This window comes from Mobula birostris, chromosome 1, assembly GCF_030028105.1.
Source record: "Mobula birostris isolate sMobBir1 chromosome 1, sMobBir1.hap1, whole genome shotgun sequence".
Taxonomy (NCBI): Eukaryota; Metazoa; Chordata; class Chondrichthyes; order Myliobatiformes; family Myliobatidae; genus Mobula; species Mobula birostris.
The window spans coordinates 119574007-119594249 of record NC_092370.1 but is presented as its reverse complement, the minus strand read 5'-3'; the positions used below and the strand labels follow the sequence as shown (position 1 = coordinate 119594249).

Genomic DNA, 20243 nt, shown 5'->3' with positions numbered 1-20243 from the left:
TTAATTCATCCTCTATATGTGCTAAACATGTGTTGATACAGTTTAAAGTAGTGCACAGGGCTCATATGTCCAAAGATAAACTATCTTGTTATTATTCTCATATTAATCCTATATGTGATAGATGTCATTCCGAGATAGCTTCTTTAACTCACATGTTTTGGTCACGTCCTTTGTTGGAAAAATATTGGAAAGATATTTTTGATATTATTTCAACGGTTTTGAATACAGACTTACAACCTCATCCAATTACTGCTATTTTCGGATTACCAATGATAGACTCAAATTATTTAACCTCTTCAGCAAGTAGGATGATTGCATTTCTTACTCTAATGGCTAGAAGATCCATTTTGCTGAATTGGAAAGAGATTAACCCTCCTACTGTATTTCATTGGTTTTCACAAACTATGTTGTGTTTGGATTTGGAAAAAATTAGAAGTGTGGTTTATGACCCTTCCATTAAATCTGAAAAAACTTGGAGACCATTCATTCAGCATTTTCATATGATGTAATTTGACCATTTTCAAACTTATTTTACTTCTCTGTGCTGTTGGTTGAGAGGAATGGAGTCGTCGACATTAAGGTTTTCTTCTTTTCCATTTTTACATTGTTAGAATTGCCCAAGTCTTTTTAGTTTAGTTGACTAATTCTGTTTAGTTTAGTTTTTCTTCTGGGGTGGGGTTTGTTTTTTTTTCTTTTTCATGATTTTTCTCCAGTTTTTTTTTTGTTCTGTATTATTCATTGTTATCCTACACGATTGGGAGTTTTGTCAATTTATACTATTTGGTTTTATAATTACTCATTTTAAGTACAACATTGTATCTCCAACTAGTATTATTGCTATGTTATGTTTATATTTTATGAAACTAATAAAAAGATCAAAAGGAAGCAAAAAGTTTAAATTACTTTAATATGTTACCAAGAGGAAAAACTGCTCATTTTAAGTTTAAGTAGTTTACATCCTTTAACCTATAGCCAACATGTTTGACATAAACTTTGCAAATGATAGGTTGTTCAGTAGGGTTTTATGTTGAGATGTCTCAACTTCTCAGGGAAATTCAATACATTGGGGATTGGGGAGGTGGGTGGTAAGTCAGTTACAAATGAACGCAGTAGTAAAGAAAATCCTTTAGTGAGAGCAATGAAAATCGGAACTTGTCCCTCAAAGGATTCCAAAGGGAATGTGGAATATATTTTGAAGAGAAGACACACAAAGCATATAAGGATGTGGCAACAGGCTGAGATAGGGCAGATGGTGTAAACTTAATACAATGTTTTATACATAGCAATATAACTAACGGTCTAAACAGAATATCAGCTGTGGATTAATTGTTCTAAAGTAACAGTTTCAGCTGCACTCCTGATATTTTTAAATTTGGAATTTTCTGTAATAGCAAGAACCATCAATTGCAATTGGTGTTCATTAAGCAAATTGGTAGCAATATACTTCCCATTTATCCAGTGCCCATCTATACATTTTTATACAGTCCTCAGTAACTTACTTACTGGTGTTTAGGGCAGCAGTGAAGGTCCTCCATCTCTGTACAGAAGGATTCTTCATTGCTGCTTCTATAACAATTGTTTTTTTTGTCCAGTCAGGGTTGTTGGCCCCGAGCTGAACCCCAAACCTGGAGGACTGGTGGACCACTCTTAATCTGACCTCTACCCTTTGACCTGTTTGCCATGGGTGACCCTAGCAAGAGCCAAACTCTAACTCTGACCAAGGTAGCTTTCTGGGTCATTGAGGCACACAAGCCTCCAAACCCTATGGTCCTCTTGGAGGAGACTAATGTAAAAGTTCCACCAATTGCTCACATGACTTGTGCCCCTGCACATACACTACAATTTACAATTACCTGTTCTGCTGGACACTGATATTTCTCAGCTCTCTCAATTGTCACAACATGAATTTTGGATATCAAAGATACATAAACCTTAGGCAAACTGGGCATGAATAAGATGGGCCAAAGGGCCCATTTCCAATGATATGTGACTCTACTATGACATTGAAGAGGGCCATTTACCCCATCAGAGCAATCCCAAACAGTATCATCCAAACCTTTATACACCCATACAGGATGTTGAAGTTGCTCTATAAATGCTTCATTGCAAGAGGGGATGGCGGCGGGGGGGAAGGAAGGGCAAGGAATATTGAGAAAAACCTGGCATTGCAAAGACACAAAAGGATGTATGTGGCTAGGTTCCTCATAAGAACTTGTCTGTATCATTGTTACAGAGTTGCTGGTGACCAAAAAAAATAAGGCCAGACCCTAGGAAAAGCACTGCCTCAAGAAGGCATTGTCCAGCAAATGCCCCACTATCCCGGCCGTGCTATCTTCCCACATCTATCATCGGGCAGGTGGTACCGAAGTCTTGTCCTACGTCACCTGGTTCAAGAGCATCATCTTCCCTTGAACCATCTGGAGCAACCCTAAAGGCTGATTTATATGTGCGTCAAATGGACACTGTAACCTATGCAAGTGGCCTACGTACGTTGCGAGCATTTATACTTGTGCGTTGGTGTGTCTGCGTCACTCTGCAATTCACGCATATCACGGATGCGCACACACCTGCCCGTGCAGGCTTCATGGTCATGGTAGTCTTTCTCAGGGTAAACAAGAAGCGAGCGTCTTTTTTCATAAAAGCGAAGTGTGTCCTCCATAATTTCAGAGGTCTGTATAGCTTTATGGAAAGCATTGCAGCCAGAGTTCCTTCCCTGCCCTTCAGTCGCCCAATGGGAAGCTATTGCAGCGTAGGAGGAAATGCGATGCTACCAAGCAGACTAATCACAGCTGTTGTGGTCTGCGTTGCCACAACATGCGGTGACATTTTGGGAGAGGTGCGCGTTGCAGCAACGCAGGCTCTCACGTAGGGTTCCGCGTCGGCTTTGTGTAGGGTTTGTGGCGATGCAGTACTTAAGGCGACACGTTGACGCAGAAGTATAAATCAGGCTTTAGCACTACCTCAGTATAGCAACACTACTTTGCACTACAGTAGACTTTTTTTGTTCTATGTTCTTTCTTGCACATTTTTGAATAACTTGTTTAACTTCTGCTTTTCTTGTGAATGTTGTATATCCAATACCATGTGCCTGTGACGCTGCTGTAAGTTTGCCCCATTACACTTGTGCATATGACAAAACTCAACTTCTTTTTAAACCCTTCCTGATCAGTGACTGTCCATGAAATAGCTGTGCACATCGGACAGAAAGCTACCACTTCATAGCTCATCCACAAGTGTCTGCCCTTTTATCCAGACGTATGGGACTGACTGTGGTTTATGCATGGAAATGAATAGGTCAAAAGTATGCACTAGGTCAAGGTTTTGAGTAGGAAAAGCAGCAAGGGGTGTCAGTAATGAATCACATTGAATAATCTTTAGCAAGGCCTGCAGACTAAGCCTTAAATCATAATCATATTTATCACTATCTTATATGACATGAAATGTGTTGTTGTGTGGCAGCAGTACTATGCAAAAACAAAACTTACTATAAGTGACAAAAAAGAGGAATAATGAGGTAGCGTTCATGGGTGCTTGGACTGTTCAGATATCTGAGGTCAGAGGGGGAGAAGCAAGGATTGTTGAGTGCAAGGTAGAATTTTTAATTTATTACCCCAAATTATACAAAAGGCAAACTAAGACAAAGGGGTTGAGTGTAAGAAAAGGAAAGATAATAGCTATATTTATAAAATTAAAGTTTCTACTAATTACTGTTGGCTGTAATTAAATGTACTGTACCAATAATAATGGACTTACACTTGAATGGATACGTGCCAACCTTTTCTTGGCATGAATAGTGGGTTTCCAAATACTGGAATTTCAGTGCATTGATTGTTATCAGAGCAAAATATTGGTAGAACAGGGAAACCCCATACAGAAACATCCTGGGCACAGATGTGAGAAACTGCTGGCTGATTCACTGTTCACCAACGGTAGTTATTTTATCAATACTCGTACTAATGACCCTCCTTGCAATTTTACAGAGTAAATGTGGATACAAGTTTGATTATATTAGATTCTTGAGGATCAATACCCTCCTGGTAACTAACTGGACTTCAGTTTGACTGATTTGCAGAATTCTTTAGAAGTTTGAAGACGGTAAAAAGACAATTTATTCACAACACTCTGAGAAAAAGTTCTCCCATTCCTCAACCACAACAACTGTTGTTTAGCAGAACCTAAACACTCTGAATCTTCTTGGGTACATTGTGGCACTGAACAACATCCCACAAACAACATCGCAGTGAAACTTACGAAGATTTCATTTTCGTGCTCAATAAACTTGGAAACAAGAAACCAGTTTGTAAACACTAAAACTTGATAGACCTGTAACCTTTGAACATATAGTAAAGGTCTTTTACTGTCAAGTGGTCCAGTATTTCCTCATATCACCTGGACAGTACACAGTTAATGGAATGACCCTTCAGTGTCACTGGGGTCCAAGTCCATAGCTCGCTGGAAGTGGCTGCACAGGTTGACAGGGTGGTAAAGGTGGTATACGGCATGCTTGTGTTTATTAGTCCTGGGACTGAGTTCGAGAGTCAGGAAGTTTTAGGTTGCTGCTTTATAAAACTCTGGCTAGGTCGCTTCTGGAATATTGCATTCAAATCTCGTCACCCCATTATAGAAAGGATGAGGAAGATTTGAAGAGGCTACTGAAGAGGAGCACCAGGACCCTGCCCGAATCAGAGGGCATGTCGTGTAAACAAAGGCTGGACAAACTTGGGCTATTTTCTCAGAAATGGTTACGATAATGATTTGGTTAGCACACCGCTTTACAGTAACAGAGTCCTGGGTTCATTCCCCGCCACTGCCTGTAAGAAGTTCGTACATTCTCCCTGTGACCTCGAGAGTTTCCTCTGGGTGCTCTAGTTTTCTCCCACAGTCCAAACATGTACTGATTGGTAGGTTAATTAGTCATTGTAAATTGTCCCGTGATTAGGCTAGAAATAGGCGACGCTAATAAAATTTTAAAAATTAATAAAATGATGAGAGGCACAGACAAAGCATGTTCTTCTCCTCAGGGTTGAAATGTCTAATACTAGAGTGCAAAGGGGAAAAGTGTTCGAAGTAGATGCTCGGAGCAAGTTTTATTAAAAAGAGTAGTGGCTGCCTCTAACAATGCTGCCAGGGGTGATAGTGCAGGTAAATATGCTAAAGACATTTATGGGGCTCTTAGATAGGCACATGAATATACAAAGAATGAAGGGATATGGACAACGTGTAGGCAGAAGGGATTAATTTAATTGGACCTTTAATTATGTTTAATTAGTTCAGCATAGCACCAATGGCCTGTTCTTGGGCTGTACTGTTTGATCTTCTAATTAAAAACAAAAGGCAAAGAGATGTGGAATGAATGATCAGAAACTGCAGGGTTTGCAGTTTTCAGCCACTGGGTTTTCTTGGAGCTAATTTGGACTTTAGACTCCTCTGCTATGTTACATTATTTTCCAAGAGGGTAAAAGAGAAGAGGGCTTTAATTTTTAAGGTCTGGAGTCTGTAGTAGATCAGCTGGGACACAACACTGCCCTAAAGCGAACAGTCAAGTCACATAGCAGACAAAGGCTGCTTATGCTAAATTGTGAAGAATCACCACTCAGACATGTTGAGGTGACTGCCACTTCACATTTTCGTTTTCACTGAGCACGTCACAAAAAATAACGTTCACCAAGCACACGGGTGAAATAAACTAAATGTTGTTTAAATACAAGGACATGTTCAGCAAAGCGTTCAAGATAAAGTCTACCCCTAAAGTCTTGAGGTGGTGGCGAAAGGGGAAAAAAGTTCGTAAAGGTAAGGAGCAAGTCACTGACCAAGGGGTCAACGTTCTCACTAATTTGATTTACAGCTGCGCAGACCAACCATTACTCTGAGAAGAACATTTATACACGGCCTGAAAACGTGCAGTACTTTATAACAACATTATATGAAAGAAAATTCCAGCTGTGCAGCAAGAAAGGCCACGTGCACAGGAGCATTACAGGGAATGCTGCACCCGCATAGTTTAGTGGCATTAGTGCAAGGGGTATACAAGTTTATTTGGGATGGCACCACCGGAGCTGCAGACAGTTTTTGTTCCCATCATGACAGCTGGGGAACTCAAATTCCAGCAATTAAATGCAGAAGTTTAGCTTTGGAAAACAACCAGTTATATTAAAAATATTCTTTTACATACAAAACCATAAGACATAGGAACAGAATTAAGCCATTCGGACCATCGAGTCTGCTCTGCCATTCCATCATGGTTGATTTATTATCCCTCTCAACCCCATTCTCCTGCATTTGACACTCATAACCTTCGCCATCCTTACTAATCAAGAATCTAACCACCTCCGCTTTAAATATAGCCAATAACTTGGCCTCCATAGCTGTCTTGTGACATTGAATTCCACAGATTCTCTAAAGATATAAAAATCACCCAGTTGAACAACACCCTTCTGAGGAGAACCTTTGTTGTGAGAACAGGGACAGGCTATAATTTAAGCTTGAGAAGTTAAAGGTATAACAAGTGTAGGCAGGATGGTAGTTCAGTGCAGTGGAGTGCTCCTCCTGTGAGTGTGGGGTTTCAGGGTGCCTAACGATCTCCTGGATAACTAATCTACAGGAAGTGCACCCAGCTTCAGCTCCTGACTGGCAAGGTCAAGGAACTGGCACTGGACCTGGAGCTGGATGCACTCAGGACCATCTCGGAGGATGAAAACTTCACAGACGAGTCTTTCACTAGGGTAGTCACACCCAAAGAGCAGGCTTCAGACTGTCGGTGGGCAACCTCCAGGAGAAGCAGGGGAAGTAAGCAGCCAGTGCAGGGTTCTCTTGTGGGCATCGCCCTTTGAACACTGCTGAATTTGACCCATGAGGGCACAGGATCAGCAACCAAGCCAGAGACACTGTAGCTGGCTCTGAAGCTCAGCGGGGAAGGGTCAAGTCAGGCAGAGTGGTAGCGATGGAAGATTTGGTAGGGAGGGGGATGGACAGCAGATTCTGTGGCTACAAATGAGAAGCCAGGTTGGTGTGCTGCCACCCAGGTGCTAGGGTCCAAGACGTCTCAGAGTGGCTGCTGAAGACTCCCAAGCGGGAAGGTGAGCAGCCAGATGTGGCATTGCACATTGGCACCAATGACGTAGGTAGAGAGGGGAAACAGTGAGTACAGGGAGTTAGGGAAGAGGCTGAAGAGCAGAACTTCCAAGGTTGTAATCTCAGGATTAATCCCAGTACCACATGCTAGTCAGGGCAGGAATAGTATGATACAGATGAATGAATGGCTGAGAAAGTGGTGCAGGGAGCAGGGTTTCAGATTTCTGGATCACTGAAATCTCTTCTAGAAAGTTACAACCTGTACACAGGGATGGGTTACACCTGAACCAGAGGGGTTCAATATCCTTGCAGGCAGGTTTGCCTGTTTAAACTAAGCTGGTAGGGGGATGGGAACTGGAGTGATAGGGCTGAGGATGGAGCAGTTGGGCTGAGGATGGAGCAGTTGGTTTACAAGCTGATGTAGTGCTGGTATTGAACAGAGTCCAGAGGAGGGTCACGTGAATGATTCTAGGAGTGAAAGAGTTAACGTATGAGTAGTGTTTGACAGCTATGGGACTGTATTTGTTGGAGTTTAGAAGAATGACAGCTGATCTTATTGAAACCTGTCGAATATTGAGAGGCCTAATAGAGGTGGAAGTGGAGAGGCTGTTTCCTATAGTGGGTGTGTCTAGCACCAGAGGCTTCAGCTTCAGCCTCAGCCTCAGCCTAGAGGGTTATCCATTTAGAACAGAAATGCCAATATCCTGGCAGGGAGATTAGCGAGGGCTACTGAGGTGACTTTAAGCTAGAATGGTTGGGGGGGTGGGAATCAAATTAAAGAGGCTAGGCGAGAGGAGGTTAGTTCACAACAGGGGGATGGGAACCAGTGCAGAGAGACAGAGGGGTGTAAAATGAGGGTAGAAGCAAAAAGTAGTAAGGTGAAAAGTAAAAGTGGCAGGCCGGCAAATCCAGGGCAAGTATCAAAAAGGGCCACTTTTCAACATAATTGTATAAGGGCTAACAGAGTTGTAAAAGCGCGCCTGAAGGCTTTGTGTGTCAAAGCAAAGAGCATTCATAACAAGGTGATGAATTAAAAGTGCAGATTGTTATTAATGAATATGATATAGTTGGGATCACAGAAACATGGCTCCAGGGTGACCAAGGATGGGAGCTCAACATTCAGGGGTATTCAATATTCAGGAGGGATAGACATGAAAGAAAAGGAGGTGGGGTGGCGTTGCTGGTTAGAGAGGAGATTAACGCAATAGAAAGGAAGGACATTAGCCGGGAGGATGTGGAATCGATATGGGTAGAGCTGCATAACACTAAGGGGCAGAAAATGCTGGTGGGAGTTGTGTACAGGCCACCTAACAGTAGTAGTGAGGTTGGGGATGGTATTAAACAGGAAATTAGAAATGTGTGCAATAAAGGAACAGCAGTTATAATGGGTGACTTCAATCTACATGTAGATTGGGTGAACCAAATTGGTAAAGGTGCTGAGGAAGAGGATTTCTTGGAATGTATGCCGGATGGTTTTTTTGAACCAACATGTCGAGGAACCAACTAGAGAGCAGGCTATTCTAGACTGGGTATTTAGCAATGAGGAAGGGTTAATTAGCAATCTTGTCCTGAGAGGCCCCTTGGGTAAGAGTGACCATAATATGGTGGAATTCTTCATTAAGATGGAGAGTGACATAGTTAATTCAGAAACAAAGGTTCTGAACTTAAAGAAGGGTAATTTTGAAGGTATGAGACGTGAATTAGCTAAGATAGACTGGCAAATGACACTTAAAGGGTTGACGGTGGATATGCAATGGCAAGCATTTAAAGATCACATGGATGAACTACAACAATTGTTCATCCCAGTTTGGCAAAAGAATAAACCAGGGAAGGTAGTGCACCCGTGGCTGACAAGGGAAATTTGGGATAGTATCAATTCCAAAGAAGCAGCATACAAATTAGCCAGAAAAAGCGGCTCACCTGAGGACTGGGAGAAATTCAGAGTTCAGCAGAGGAGGACAAAGGGCTTAATTAGGAAGGGGAAAAAAGATTATGACAGAAAACTAGCAGGGAACATAAAAACTGACTGTAAAAGCTTTTACAGATATGTGAAAAGAAAAAGATTGGTTAAGACAAATATAGGCCCCCTACAGACAGAAACAGGTGAATTGATTATGGGGAGCAAGGACATGGCAGACCAATTGAATAACTACTTTGATTCTGTCTTCACTAAGGAGGACATAAATAATCTTCCGGAAATAGTAGGGGACAGAGGGTCCAGTGAGATGGAGGAACTGAGGGAAATACATGTTAATAGGGAAGTGGTGTTAGGTAAATTGAAGGGATTAAAGGCAGATAAATCCCCAGGGCCAGATGGTCTGCATCCCAGAGTGCTTAAGGAAGTAGCCCAAGAAATAGTGGATGCATTAGTGATAATTTTTCAAAACTCTTTAGATTCTGGACTAGTTCCTGAGGATTGGAGGGTGGCTAATGTAACCCCACTTTTTAAAAAAGGAGGGAGAGAGAAACCAGGGAATTATAGACCAGTTAGCCTAACATCGGTGGTGGGGAAACTGCTAGAGTCAGTTATCAAAGATGTGATAACAGCACATTTGGAGAGCGGTGAAATCATCGGACAAAGTCAGCATGGATTTGTGAAAGGAAAATCATGTCTGACGAATCTCACAGAATTTTTTGAGGATGTAACTAGTAGAGTGGATAGGGGAGAACCAGTGGATGTGGTATATTTGGATTTTCAAAAGGCTTTTGACAAGGTCCCACACAGGAGATTAGTGTGCAAACTTAAAGCACACAGTATTGGGGGTAAGGTATTGATGTGGATAAAGAATTGGTTGGCAGACAGGAAGCAAAGAGTGGGAATAAGCGGAACCTTTTCAGAATGGCAGGCAGTGACTAGTGGGGTACCCCAAGGCTCAGTGCTGGGACCCCAGTTGTTTACAATATATATTAATGACTTGGATGAGGGAATTAAATGTAGCATCTCCAAGTTTGCGGATGACACGAAGCTGGGGGGCAGTGTTAGCTGTGAGGAGGATGCTAAGAGGATGCAGAGTGACTTGGATAGGTTAGGTGAGTGGGCAAATTCATGGCAGATGCAATTTAATGTGGATAAATGTGAAGTTATCCACTTTGGTGGCAAAAGCAGGAAAACAGATTATTATCTGAATGGTGGCCAATTAGGAAGTGCAATGAGACCTGGGTGTTATTATACACCAGTCATTGAAAGTGGGCATGCAGGTACAGCAGGCGGTGAAAAAGGCGAACGGTATGCTGGCATTTATAGCAAGAGGATTCGAGTACAGGAGCAGGGAGGTACTACTGCAGTTGTACAAGGCCTTGGTGAGACCACACCTGGAGTATTGTGTGCAGTTTTGGTCCCCTAATCTGAGGAAAGACATCCTTGCCATAGGGAGAGTACAAAGAAGGTTCATCAGATTGATTCCTGGGACGGCAGGACTTTCATATGATGAAAGACTGGATGAACTCGGCTTGAACTCGTTGGAATTTAGAAGATTGAGGGGGGATCTGATTGAAACGTATAAAATCCTAAAGGGATTGGACAGGGTAGATGCAGGGAGATTGTTCCCGATGTTGGGGAAGTCCAGAACAAGGGGTCACAGTTTGAGGATAAAGGGGAAGCCTTTTAGGGCTGAGATTAGGAAAAACTTCTTCACACAGAGAGTGGTGAATCTGTGGAATTCTCTGCCACAGGAAACAGTTGAGGCCAGTTCATTGGCTATATTTAAGAGGGAGTTAGATATGGCCCTTGTGGCTAAAGGGATCGGGGGTATGGAGGGAAGGCTGGTGCAGGGTTCTGAGTTGGATGATCAGCCATGATCATACTGAATGTCGGTGCAGGCTCGAAGGGCCGAATGGCCTACTCCTGCACCTATTTTCTATGTTTCTATGACAAGGAATTTCTTTAGCCAGAGGGTAGTGAAACTGCGGAATTCGTTGTCGCTGCCAACTGTGGAGGCCAAGTCATTGAGTATATTTAAAGCAGAGGTTGATAGGTTCTTTGTTAGACAGGGCGTCAGCAAGGTTACGGGGAGAATGGGGTTGAGAAGGACAATAAATCAGCCATGATGGAATGGCACAGAAGACTTGATGAGCTGAGTGGCCTAATTCTGTTCCTACATCTCATGGCTTTATCCTATTTTAGTGACTCCACACCCACCAAAGTGGCAGCTCCTCAGTTTGAATATGAAATTACGTTGCTGCTGGCTGAGTATTATCTCAATCTGGTGCCATTTTTCAGTTCTGAAGCAATTAGGATGAACAATAAATGCTGGCATTGCTACTGACTTGCACATCTCACAATGAGGGGTAAGAAAAATATTTAAAGCGGACAATCTATGTTTTGTTCAGTTAAAGCCCCAAGCTGCTAGTGACTGAGCTACACTGCAGGTTGAAGAGCATTTGTGAGAGGAAAGGAATTGTCGACAGCTTGGGTTGAGACTCTACATCAGGACCTTGGACACAGTAGTGCCAGACACAATGAAAAACCGTGCAAGGAGAAGTGATGGATTATCACAGCCAATCTATGGGAATTTTATACGTGTTCCCAGAGGTTTGGGAGTTCAGCAGAAGCTCTAGATCAAATCTCAAGTCCTGGAGGTGAGTGGAGAGAATGACAAATGCTGAGTGCTACACTGGGCAGTCACCCATGACAGTCTGTCAGACTGGGATGCTGGGACTGGAACCTTGCTCTGAGAATGGAGAATCGCAGGTACAGATAGGGCCAAGGCAACTTTGGTCTGCCACATCAACGGCCCTTCATCAAGAAAAACCCAATGGAGCCAAAGAAACAGCTGGTTGGGCTGGAGGCTAAATTGTAGGTCTTCCCACCACCACCCCCCACCCATTCCACTGATGAATAACCTTAACTACAGTAAGCAGCCTTCTCCTCTCCATCAAGGGACTTGGATGGTTAGATTTTATGAATCCAGGCACACAAATTACTCTTTTTAATATAATTTAAATGGCTTATATCTGGCTTCTATTAAATGACATGATGCTGAAACCTATCAAGCCCTTGTCTCCCTCTACTCCGCAGAACACAGAGGAACAAATTCAACATTTGCGCGCTTGCCAAACCATAGGAGCCTGAGCCAGCAATGTCTTAAATGCTACAATTCTCATCCTTCTCCAATACACAACCACACTTTTCCCCCAATTTTGCAAACACATGCAGCCCTGCAACCCCAAGAGATTTCTGAGCTCCTCCAATTCCGATCTTTTGTAATTCACTTATTTTAAATCACTCTACTCTTGGCAGCCTTTGCCTTCAGCTGCTGCCCCCCCCTGTCCTAAAATACCCTCCCTTAAACTGTCACATTATCACTTTTTAGAAGTCTTGTCTTAAAAATCCACCAATATCCTTTTACAGAGGATAAATGGAGTCTGTTGCTTTACGCAGCTAAACACAACATTTTTTATTTTTTTAAAAAAAAGGCAAAAGGAAAATTGTGTTTTCTTTGTTCCGGATGATCTCAACTGACCACAGCCATCTGAACTCTCAGATGTAAAAGACGAAAGTCTCTGAGCCAAACACAATAGGACAGGAGACAGCCAGGCTCTCTGCTAATTCCATCTTTAGTACTGGATCTCCTGACAAAAATGTAACTAATGCTTTTGTTTTTAATACAATTGCAGCAGATTGAAGAAAAGCTTTAATTAAAATCAAATAACATTTCAGATGCATTCATCTCAGCGTTATTCTATATTTAACGCTGTATCCAACATTGCCCTCTCCTTTGCTGGGGGCCGGATTTATCACTTCTATGTTTAATTGCTGAAGTGCCAAGTGGTTCAAGAAAAACACTTATAGGCCCTGTCCTCTGGTTTTCCAAAACAGGTTTGAATCATAAGCAAAGCAGTTATTCTGCAAATACTACAGCTTCCACACTTATTCCTAGATTTCTCACCAGGTCACAACACCTATCTGTGAAAATACAAACAATCATGGTTTCTGCATTATGTTTATGGTGATTGTTACTGCTAGCTTTTACTTAAGGGATTAGTAACAAGTAACAAGAATCTACACAGAAAGATGCAGCTAATTACAAGAGTTTGAAGAGATTCAAATTTCCTACTCAAGTTTACAAATTTATACAGACGTTCGGTGGAGAACGTTCTGAGTGGTTATAACACTCAGGTTCTGATGCACAGGATCATGAGAGACTGCGGATTCAAACAGTTCCATCAGCCCAACCCTCCTCAGCATCAAGGGGAACCTTCGAGAGATGGTGCCTCAGAAAGGTGACATCCATCACTACAGCTCCTCGCCCTCTTGTTACTACCATTAGGGATATGGTACAGGAGCCCGTAGACCCGCATTCAACGAATCTGGAACAGATTCTACCTCTCTGCCAGATTTCTGAATGGGCCATTAACATTACCTTGTTGGTTTTTCAAAAATCCATTTTTTTTTCTTTACACTGCACTACTGCTGCAAAACAACAAATTTCCCATCAGCAACAATAAACCGAATTCTGCTCATTTCCAGATGAAGGATCTCAACCCAAAACTTTGACTGACAATTTCCCTCCATGAACACTGCCTGACCCTCTGAATTCCTCCTGTATTTAGTTTGGTGCCACAGAGTCTAGCATTTGCAACCTTGTATCTCCATGCAATCACTCGAGTCTGTGCCATCACTCAATGGGATCAATGGTTTCATGGTCAACTCTGCCTCCCTCAAATACACTTTGCGCCTTAAATATTGAACGTACTCACCGGCCAGGCATGGAAAGCTCTTTTGGAAAGGGAATTTAACAATCTGAAATTTCACAGAGAGTCATACAATAGGGAAGCAGACCATCCAGTCCACTGAGTCCATGTTGACCATCAATGACCTATTCCTGAGTAATTTTCCATAGTTCCAATCTATGCCGTTCAGTATTGAGTATCTCAAGAGATCACTTTTTCCTTCAAACTCCACAAATACAGGTGAAGCTCACTCAGCCCTCACTGGACAATTCCCTCATCCCTGGAATCAACTCGGAATGAACTCCAAGGCAAGAATCAGCTTCCTGGATAATGTACTCCAGGTGTGGGTCACGCCAAAGCCCTGCACAATCTCAGTGACCTTTCCAACTTTTGGACGCCAATCTTGACGCATTACAGACCAACCTAGCAATGGCTTGAGTGAGAATATTGCACAGGATTTAGATGATCTTCCCCGGATATTGGCTTTATTTTTGCCAATGTGCCATACTCAGGCAGTGACACTGAAGGTGTAAGAGGGACTAGTCCAGGTGACAGGAGCATCAATGTTAAGCTTGAACCAATTGTGCAAGACACTATGAATGCTTGTGAAATTAGACTGATATCACATTGGTTACATTCAGGTCATAGAGTAAGGCAGCATGCAAACAGACCCTTTGGAACAACTAGTCCACGTCGCCCATAGTATCCTACCTCTAGTCCCAGTTATCCACAATCAGCCCATAACCCCCTCCCTTCTACGTACCTACAAAAATGCCTTTTAAATGTTGCAATTGTACTGACCTCGATCACTTCATTGCACCTCATTCCAGCTACTCACTACCCACTGTGTAAAGATGTTATCTCTTAAAATGTCTTCTCTCTTACCTTGTATCTGTGCTCTCTAGAACTGAACTCCCAAACCCTGGGGAAAAGACAATGACCATCCACTTTATTCGTATCCTTCATCATTGTAAACATCTGTGAGACCACCTCTCATTCTCCAGCGTGGCCAATCTCTCACTACAATTCAGGCCCCCTAGTCCAGGCAGCAGCCTTGTTGCTGGAAAGGGTGCATCTTTTGTGACCGAACAGTGTGACCAAACCTCCAAGTGCAGCCTGACCGATAACTTACACAACTGCAACATAATGACCCTATTCCTACGGTCACTGCCCTGACTGATAAAGGCAAACAGCCTGTCTGCTTGAGCGGCCGCTTTTAGCGAATTGTACACTTGCACCCCCAGGTCCCGCTGTTCCACAACTCTTATTAGTGCCCTGCCATTCACTGTCCAAGTCTTACCCTCGCCTGACTGTCCAAAATACACCACCTCACACTTATCCAAGTTGAAATCCATTTGCAAACAACAGGAATTCTGCAGATGCTGGAAACTCAAGCAACACACACCTTATATTCCGTCTGGGTAGCCTCCAACCTGATGGCATGAACATCGACTTCTCTAACTTCCGCTAATGCCCCACCTCCCCCTCATACCCCATCTGTTAATTATTTTTATACATTCTTTCTCTCACTCTCCTTTTTCTCCCTCTGTCCCTCTGACTATACCCCTTGCCCATCCTCTGGGTTCCCGCCCCCCCTTGTCTTTCTCCCCGGATCTCCTGTCCCATGATCCTCTCATATCCCTTTTGCCTATCACCTGTCCAGCTCTTGGCTCCATCCCTCCCCCTCCTGTCTTCTCCTATCATTTTGGATCTCCCCCTCCCCCTCCCACTTTCGAATCTCTTACTAACTCTTCCTTCAGTTAGTCCTGACGAAGGGTCTCGGCCTGAAACATCGACTATACCTCTTCCTAGAGATGCTGCCTGGCCTGCTGCGTTCACCAGCAACTTTGATGTGTGTTGCTTGAAATCCATTTGCCTTTTCTCGGTCCATCTCCCAAACTGATCAAGATCTCTTTGCAATTCATTGTAACCAGGTTCAACAAGAACAGAGCATCACCAGCAAACTTATTAATTGTGCCATGTGCATAGTCAAAAGCAGACTTTAGTTTGGTACCAGAGCAGATCTGTAGTCTGCACCCAGGAGAATTTGTACTATTAGTCTCATTGTTGTTTAAAATTGTTCAAATGGAAACTTACACATTTAAGGCCTTTAATCCATTGTCCTCTCCAAGGAAGTACTTCACTGATATCAGCAATTAGTGGTGTAAATCATGGAGCCAATAGAAAGGATCCTAATTACTTTTATATGTCTTCAGGTGGAATTTGCACAAATGATATTACTTTATATCCATTTCTAAATTAACTTACAAAGTTCCATTGTGTTAATATACCTCATCATATTCAAAAGTACAAGCTGATCTAAAGTTTACTGTACAATTCTAAAAGTTGTGGAACAATGGAGATTCAAATGCTAGTGTCTTCTGCACCCATTTGTGGCTTTGCGCCTGCTCTTTGGAGGCAGACATTTTAAGAACTTTGCTCGTTGTTAGCCCTCTGCCTCGTGACATCATGAATGACAACAATTAGATGTGAGCATTACTTCACACTGCTGGGGTCAGCAGAGCGGAACTTTGTACAGAAAACGTTCCAGAATGTCTTGGATACACAGGAGACTGCAGATTCAGAACACTGACAATTCCTTTCCTCCCACAGATACTGCTTGACCTGCTGAGTTCCTCCAGCAGGTTGTCATTAGAATCGTAGAGCACAGAAACAGGTCTTTTGGGCTAACTCATAATTTCTGATTGTGTTGCCCAGCAAGCTAGAATCATCTGCCTGCCTTTGGCCCATCTCTCCCTGTAGATAGCTTTTACAGGTTGCTGATGTGGCCACTTCAACCACTCCTTCTGGCAGCGCATTCCAAATATGTACCACTTCTGCGTAAAGAGGCCTCCCCTAATATCTCTTAATTTCTTGTTTCTGATGTTAAGCCTATGTCCTCTTGTTTTCTGCCTTCCCTCCATTGGAAAAAGACCATGTGCTTTCACTTTGTCTATGCCTCTTGTGATATTGTACTCCTCTCATCAGGTCACCCCTCAATTGTCTATGTTCCTGGGATTAAAGTCTCATTGTTTGAAAATATTCTTTTAACTCACCTTCGAGAGGGTCCTCACAATGTTAGCATAATGATAAAAGACACAGGAGCAGGAGGCTATTTGGTCCCTCAAACCTGCTCCACTATTTAATATGATAGCTCATCCTGTACTTCTATATCATATTCCTGATGCTTTGTCCCACCTCGAAATCTTTCCATCTATAATTCAGCGCAATGGCTCCTTATGGTAGCAAAATCGACTGCTTTATCACCCAAGGGAAGCAATTTCTCCCCTCTGCCCTGATCAGTACCCCGAGGCCATGCCCCATTGTTCTTGACAGCATATCCAAGAGAAATATCAGTCACGCATCCATCCTAACAAAATCTTCCATGGTGCAATCAGCTCTCCTCTCATTCTTCTAATCTCTGCTGGATACAGATCTAGTCAACCCAACAAAAGTCCCATCACCTCAGGAACTCATCTGGTGCATCCTCTTAATGGCAAGTACATTCTTTCTTGGTTAAGGAGACCAAAACTGCACACAATACTCTAGATGTGGTCTCATCAACGTCCTTAATACTAATAGAAATATTTGACATTCTGGAAGCAGGAAAAATCTATGCCAAGCTGTTGATACGGTGAATTGTACTGCACTTTATTAACATGGACCCAACTTGCATAGGAGGTCATTTGGCCCTCTTAGGCCCATGCTGATTCTATGAAAGAGCACTCTAATTAGGGACATTCTCCCCTGATCTCCACCCGCCTCCACAACCTATTTCAGCATTTCTTTTTGACGAAGTTCCCATTGAGTCCATTTCTGATCTTCTTTCAGTGTATTCCAGATCTTAACCATCATGTAAAAAAGAATGCATCTCTCTTGTTTTCAGTGAAATTATTTTTAATTTGGACCAATTTACTGATTTGCGTGCCAGTGGGTGTTCTAACAGCTTATGCAACCCCTGATAAAGCCCAGAGATGGTTACAGGATCAATTATTAGTCACAGAAAGGTACAGAGACCCGTTGAGTTCATGCCAACTATCGATCACCCATTTACACTAATCCCACATTTATTGTTAAAATGGTCCCTACTTTCTCAGCAGCTCCCCACAGACTCTACATCTACCTGCACACTAGAGGGATAGCTTACAGAGGACAATCGACCTACCAATTTGTACTTCTTTGGGATGCAGAAGGAAAGCCACAAGGAAAACATGCAAACTCCACAAAGACAGCTCGAGGTCAGGACTGAACCTGGGCCTCTGGTTCTGAGAGGCAGTGGCTCTACTTTCTGCACTAATGTGCCGTCTTTGAATGGAGAATTAAAAACAAATTAGAATCACACTGTTAAAAAATAAAACATCAGCTCACACAAGCATTCATCTCAGATTGGGTAGTTTTATGACACCAACTGAACTGTGAAGTCAGTTGCAATTCAATCTCCAGGCAGCTGGGTGGAATTTTCCCCTAGATTCTAATACTCACTTTGGGTTTCATTGTAAGCAGAGGATGTAGTTCATAAAAACAGCAGCCCAAGCTATCATCATTGAAGAAAATGGGGCAACAGCCTCAGATTGAAGAGATGTTGGGGAAAAGGGCTTCCAAAGTCTCTTAGTAGCGTCTAAACCTGGAATAGCATTCAAAATCTGATTAGAACAAAAGTAATCAATGACAGATCACTGTCAAATCAACATGCATTCATTTCCACGTGCTCGTTTGGCCCTTGTCTGGTTCAAAAATTGTATCCCACAAGGACGGTTCAATCTCAACTGGTAGCATGCAGTCCAATTTCTGGAGTGGAGAGACTGGACTAGAAATAGATGTAATTAGATTTCAATTTGGGAGCAAGGGAAATTAATTTTCAGATGTGCACCACTGAAATAACAGAATGAATTGACTGAATTTCTTCCAAACTATCTTTAAATTATCACTTAATCTGACATTAAATTCTCACTTCAAGTGACATTGAATTTTAATTAATGCATCAGCTCAGAAGAGTGATCAGGTTTGCTTTGTAAACCTAATTTTTTCTTGAAGGCTTTATTGAAGAATTTCAAATGTTGGGCTGGAAACAGTAAACTTTGGAAAGAAATGCCAGTTAAAGGGACATTTGCAGGCTAGCTCTGTAACACTGTATGCAATGAGAAATTTCAAAATGTACCTTTGCACACAGGAGATACCTAATTAGGGTTTCCAAAATTATGATATAAAAGCCAGCACCTTTTCCCCAGGGTCAAATTGTCTAATACTAGAGCATATTCATTTTATATGGGGAGGGGTGAGTTTAAAGGAGATGTGCCAGGCAAGTTTTTGTTTAAACACAAGAGCGTTGGGTGCCTGGAATGGGATGCCAGAGTGGTGGGGAAGGCAAATATAACAGAAGTGCTCAGGAGACCCTTTGATAGGCACACGGTTGTGCATAAATCAGGGAGATATGGACACTGTGTAGGCAGAAGGGATTAGTTTAGTTAGGCATTTAATTACTAGGTAAAAACATCTTGGGCCAAAGGGCCTGTTATGATATACTGTCCTATGTTTTATACTGGTCCATTTGAAATGGTTGCAAAGCCTGGAGGGCAAAGGGCAAGGCATTTTAATCACCAATGAAGAGTGCAGTGGAGAGTCATATAGCACAATCTATGTTGTATGGCTCAGACTGGTTCAGTCCAATCAGTCCATGGCCCATGATGCCCATCTAAGCTAGAACCATTTGCCAACAGAAATGAAGTGTGATAGAAAATATTTTTAAACCGCAAGGTACCCAGGGCATGCCCTTTTCTCACTGTTACCATCAGATAGGAGGTACAGAAGCCTGAAGGCACACACTCAGCGATTCAGGAACAGCTTCTTCCCCTCCGCCATCGGATTCCTAAATGCACATTGAACCCTTGAATACCACCTCACCTTCTTTTATAGTATTTCTGGCTTTTTGTACGATTTTTAATCTATTCAATACATGTATACTGTAATTGATTTATTATTATTACTTAATTTTTTTCTTCGATATTATGTATTACATTGAACTGCTGTTGCTAAGTTAACAAGTTTCACAACACATGCCAGTGATAATAAACCTGATTCTGATGCAACCTCGACTGCTGATCGTGATTTTAGTGGAGGCAGGTGGACAAGGTGACCATTCACTCTCAGAACACAGAGTATTCTGTATAGTCTCAAGATACAGGCACAATTTGGTTAATTCAATATCGTCCCTTTAAACATGCACATCGTGGGTTTTCCTCGCACACGAATCTAATCAGGTAAATGGAGGCAAACACGAGTGGCAATTATTTTTAAAACAGTATGACTTGTGACGATGATTTTACACACCCATTCAAGGCCCAAGCTTGTCAAGTGCAAGACCAACCTTCTCTACACAGCAAATGATTATCAGGACGTGTTCAGCCATTGTGCTGTGGAACTAAAAGCCTCGAGCACTCCAAGCAGCAAAAGCACGCTTCTGGTTTTAAATGTCATGTCATTTCACGTCAGGGGAGATTTCC

At 42.4% G+C, this 20243-nt stretch overlaps 1 protein-coding gene across 2 annotated transcripts in view; it reads right to left on the bottom strand.

The window, feature by feature from the left end:
* zhx2a (zinc fingers and homeoboxes 2a) overlaps positions 1 to 20243 on the bottom strand; it is a 97244-nt gene that overhangs the window by 3854 nt on the left and 73147 nt on the right. The window contains exon 2 of one of the 2 annotated variants that reach the window (XM_072261167.1): positions 18226 to 18367. The exons of the other annotated variant lie outside the window; for it this stretch is intronic. The gene's annotated coding sequence lies outside the window, so the exon portion shown is untranslated. The remainder of the gene's footprint in view (positions 1 to 18225; positions 18368 to 20243) is intronic. 2 annotated transcript variants of the gene reach the window in all.